The sequence below is a fragment of the Sinocyclocheilus grahami genome, unplaced genomic scaffold, assembly GCF_001515645.1.
Source record: "Sinocyclocheilus grahami isolate Dianchi unplaced genomic scaffold, SAMN03320097.WGS_v1.1 scaffold550.1, whole genome shotgun sequence".
Lineage (NCBI taxonomy): Eukaryota > Metazoa > Chordata > Actinopteri > Cypriniformes > Cyprinidae > Sinocyclocheilus > Sinocyclocheilus grahami.
The window spans coordinates 831,998-836,899 of record NW_015505729.1 but is presented as its reverse complement, the minus strand read 5'-3'; the positions used below and the strand labels follow the sequence as shown (position 1 = coordinate 836,899).

The 4,902-nt window shown below is 37.8% G+C and overlaps 2 long non-coding RNA genes across 2 annotated transcripts in view; one reads left to right on the top strand and one right to left on the bottom strand.

The window, feature by feature from the left end:
- The window catches only part of LOC107555949 (uncharacterized), a 5,710-nt gene extending 3,049 nt beyond the window's left edge, over positions 1-2,661 (bottom strand). The window contains exon 1 of the long non-coding RNA XR_001605228.1: positions 2,644-2,661. This is a non-coding gene — a long non-coding RNA (uncharacterized lncRNA). The remainder of the gene's footprint in view (positions 1-2,643) is intronic.
- Positions 2,662-3,203: 542 nt separating this feature from the next.
- Positions 3,204-4,177, top strand: LOC107555948 (uncharacterized). Its single transcript, XR_001605227.1, has 4 exons — positions 3,204-3,294; positions 3,779-3,838; positions 3,938-3,980; positions 4,054-4,177. It is a non-coding gene; the product is annotated as an uncharacterized lncRNA (long non-coding RNA).
- Positions 4,178-4,902: the final 725 nt, after the last annotated feature.

Genomic DNA, 4,902 nt, shown 5'->3' with positions numbered 1-4,902 from the left:
AAAGATGCCACCACAAATAGAGTGCAAGTCTGTGGGAAACACTGGACTATGGTATAAATAAATTCAACTGTATAACAGTTTCACTGCAATTCATGTTATAATGTTAGAATTAAAGAACAATAAACATAATACATATGCACTTATCTGTACATAGTAAATGCAGTTGTTTTTAAGCGGTTGTTGACATCCTATCTAAAACGTGATTTAGCCAAACAAAAAACAACAACAGCGTTACCACTCTAATATGTCTTGCAATATCCGTGCGTGCAAATATTCTGCGCGATCGTCTTGTTCAATATCCTCGGGGTCTGTCCTTAACTATACCAGAGCAGATGGAACTTACTGCTTTGGCAAGGGGCGGTGCAGTACTGAAACACCATCTAAGCTGTTCGCCAATCACAACACACTGGGATAGCTAACCAATCACAACACATTTAGTTTTTCGGAAGGCGGGCCTTCATCAAACCTGGAACTAATCGAGCCGTTTGTGTCAGGCTGGGGATGCATGAGAGCATGTTCTAGTACACTACACCCCCAAAACAAAATCAAGACTTTGTAAAAGAGCATAATAATATAAGTCGTAATATAAAACTTCTTGTCAAAATGAAAGTCCTCTGTATTTAGTCTCACATCCAATACACCGATTGCACAAACAGACAGCAATAGGAAAACCCATTCTGTTAAATATGTGCGTGTCAACTAGCAACCAGACATTTGCTTCAAAGATGCCACTCATGCAGAAAACCAACTAGTGAAATGTTTTAACATTTGCATAATAAATAGAAACAATCCACAAGCGCTGTCTACCGGACACCGAGCTGTCCTGTGTTTTCCCTGCGTGGGATGTTTGCGCAGGAATGTGATGTGTGACAGCTCTTGGCAGTAATGGGGAAGTAAGTGACCTTTGGGTTTGCTTGCAGTAAACATCTCGTCACATGTGCTGGAATGAAATATGGCAGGTTTCAACTACTCCAAGATCAAATGCTGAGGAATAATTGCAGATTTATTTCAAATGTTGTGTGTTTGTGTGCATATACAGTGACGTGAACCCACTCTATGCATTTTAGATTCATTACACTAAATTACATTATCCACTGACCTGCATGAAGGAGCATAACCATCACACATTTGGGGTTTAGTGGCCATATATCTTCCTCTATAGCTTCCCCTGGTTCTACAGCACGTCCAAATGTGGCTCAGCCAGCAAGGGGGAGGCTGTACATGAGAGACTATGGCCTGGGGCACAAGACCCTGACTGAAGTCTACTAATGAGCCTCTTCTACACAGCTGAGTCACTTCATTCATTAAGACAAAACTGGCACTGCACTGCCCACTGTCTCTATTCCACTTTTAATGATGCTAGTACAGAATGCTCAAATATTTTCCATTTACTTTCCTAGTCAATTTTATTTTACAGGGCCATAGTATAGACAATATAAATATCGGTTTAAGCGTCAGGTTTTTCTTTTAATCAGTAAGGATAATTAAACCAGCACAGCAGTTCTGGCCCCTCAATATTTATGACTTCTCACCTCTTTGGCTTGGTGTCAGTTGCAGATTTGTGTAAACTATTTGTGCAGCATATACAACAGGAAGAGGGATTTAATATGTAACGCCAATTAGAAGATGTGCTTTGAGCAGAGGTAATAAAAGTTGCCATGTTGTGGCTTGCTTTAAAATGCTATCATTTAATATTAACACATACAGGAATTAATATGCATGCTGATGTCAGGGTTTATGCGATTACAGAGACAAAACATTCGTTATTGATCATAATGAGCAGCTATAGCCTAATGCTGCAGAAGAAAATCGATTTTCAACTAAAACGGAGATTTGAGAAGTGTTGAGAATGATGCTCTGATGCCCTCTTGTGTTTGGATAGAAACTTTCAATGTGAAGCTACAAGACTGGACTGACACATTGCCCATTATTCGGTTCTTTTAATCACTTCGCTGGAATGAACCGGCTCCTGACACAACGTGGTATTTTATGTGCCAAGAAACGTTCCAATAATTTTTTTTTATTTTTTATTTATTGTTTATTAATTTGCTTGTTTATTGTAATTTATTATAATTCAATCAATTTGATTAAGCTTTTAAAAATATGCAATTATTAGAATTATCGGAGCAGGGGCTGACTGGGGCTAAAAAATGGCCCACCACACCCGGTCTGCAACACACTACATAAACCCACCAGCTCATGACGCACAGAGCAATTTTTAACACCACTTACTAACAAAAAAATATAACACAATACAGAAATAAAATGCCATCTATTTTTTGTTTTTAATTTAAATTCTTATCATTAACATTAATGAATGACTGGCATACTTCTTTACATTATTGTCTTTCCTGGTGTATATATGACAAATTGTAAATCATCAGAGAGATCATAATATCACCAAAGTTAAATGCAATACACAATGCTCTGCTCTGCTCTAGAAGACTTGTAATGCAGTGCTAGTGCTTGTAGTGTAGTGCTTGTAGAAGAATGTAGTGCAGAATGTGGACTGTTTTTATGGTGCCTTTCTATTGGTCCTTTAGAAATCATTCTGATTTGCTGCTCAAGAAACATTTCTGGTTATTATCAAAGTTGAAAACAGTTGTGTTGGTTCATATTTTTATGGAAAATGTGATACATTACCATTCAGTCTAGGGCAGGGATCCTCAAATCTGGCCCACGAGATCCACTTTCCTGCAGAGTTTAGCTCTAACCCTAATCAAACACACCTGAGCATGCTAATCAATGTCTTCAGGATCATTAGAAAATCACAGGTAGCTGAGTTTGATCAGGGTTGGAGCTAAACTCTGCAGCGCATTGGACCTCCAGGTTAAGATTTGAGGAACCCTGGTCTAGGGCATTGGTTCTCAAACCTGTCCTGGAGTACCCCCAGCACTGCATATTTTGTATGTCTTGTGTGTGTGAAAAAGAAAGGTTAAAACTCATTAAGGAAGTAAGAAACATGGGTGTTGAATCATTTAATTTGACAAGCCTTTTGAAAAAGCATGCAGAAAAGGTAAAATATATGGTGCTATTATAAAATATATCAAAGAAATAGGATTAATCAGGAGTATTTATTTCTTTTTTATTATTATTATTATCATCATTAGTTGTTCGTTAGTGCTTCACACTCCAGTCCAGTTGGTGGCGGTAAATGCACCAGAAGTTGGTTTGCCATCCGCCATAAAACGTCATTAGAAGAAGAAGAAGAAGGAAGCGCAGTGTCGGAGGCAGCAGGGTATTTCTCACCAGCGTGTGTTCTTCTTAAACTGACAAAACGTCTTACGCAATGAGGTACCAATTGTTTTATTCTTCTTCTTTAAATAAAATAACATCCACTTGATTAAGTTACAAACCGGGGTTCATCAAACTGTAGCATTTTTTATTATTATTATTTGTTATGTTGGTGGTTAGCTAGCCCGGTGCCTGTTAGCATGCTGTTCTGCTAGCCGTTGTGCTTTTGATGAATAAAATAAATAAAATGTGTTTATGATTAAAGTACATGCGTTAAAACGGATTAAACGATGCGGTTGGATTTAATCCTCATTTAGAACTTTTTTTAAACGCTATATGTCCGAAAAACGGGAGATTGTTCATTCATGAATGAATGAACGAAGAACCGAGCATTAGCATGGACAATGATGCTCGTTTCACCTGTGATATACTGCGTTTTCTCTACAGTTATTTTTTGTTTGTCAAGTAACGTAACCTCTTTCACACAAATTTGAGATTGGTCCCCCCTTTAATTTAGTGAAATGACTGCTTTTGTTTTTCACAGAGGAGATCGTGGCAGGGGCCGGGGTGGCCGGTTCGGCTCCCGCGGAGGTTTGATCCAGGGGTGCGTTGTTTATGTATATGCTTGTATCTTTTATTATTATTTTTAATTTGCTTACTTTAATTTCTTCATATTGACCTTGTCTATGCTTTGTTCTTTCAGGTATCGGCCCTTTGTCCCTCACATACCATTTGACTTCTATGTCGTAAGTGCTGTTCTACATTGATTCTTTGCTTTGTGCAACAATAAGCCTCCAGCTCATAAATCACTTCTTGCAGTGTGAGATGGCCTTTCCTCGAGTGAAGCCGGCCCCTGATGAGACTTCTTTAAGTGAATGTCTGGTGAAGAGAAACCAAGACCTCTCTCCTACCTCTGCTGAACAGGTACACTGATTCTGCATTGAGATAAATGCTGACAAAACACTCAAATGATTCCTGCGCATGCCAGTTAAGCCATGTATCAGCAGATGATAGTACCTAATCACACTCCATGTTAACTCTGAAGTCTTAAAAATGACGTTTTAGGATAATCTCTCAGTTGTTTAAAGGGGTCATTTGATGCTTTTTTTTAAAGATCATTATTTGGTGTAACAGAATATGTTGACATGCTTTAATGTTCAAAAAACACATTATTTTTCAAATACTTCCATAGTTGACTCCACTGTGATGTGACCCCCCCCCACCCCTCTCTCTCGCTCTTTCTCGCTCTCACACACACACGATGCGCAAAACTCCGCATTTGAACAGTCAATAGCAAATACTTAAACTAATAACAAAACAGTAGCTGATTCAGAAGCGCCAGATTGTCATAGCAAAGTCAGAATTCTATCTTCTAACCTCAGCTCATTCTGATATGGTTATGTCTAGGAAAAGGACTGAAAATCACTTTTAATTTGGTTTCATGTTTTTTTTTTCTCTTCAATTTGTATTTTTATCACTGATGGATCAAGTAAAGTGTTTATAAATTTTTTTTTTGAACTGTTTGTTTTTTCTTTTTCCTAATGACAATTTATTTTAAAAAATGTTTTGTATTGCTTGGGTATTTTTAGGTTGCACACAGTCATTTTACTGTGATTGATGTTGCATTGTTCTTGGACAAGTACTTTAATGGATAATTTACCCAAAAAT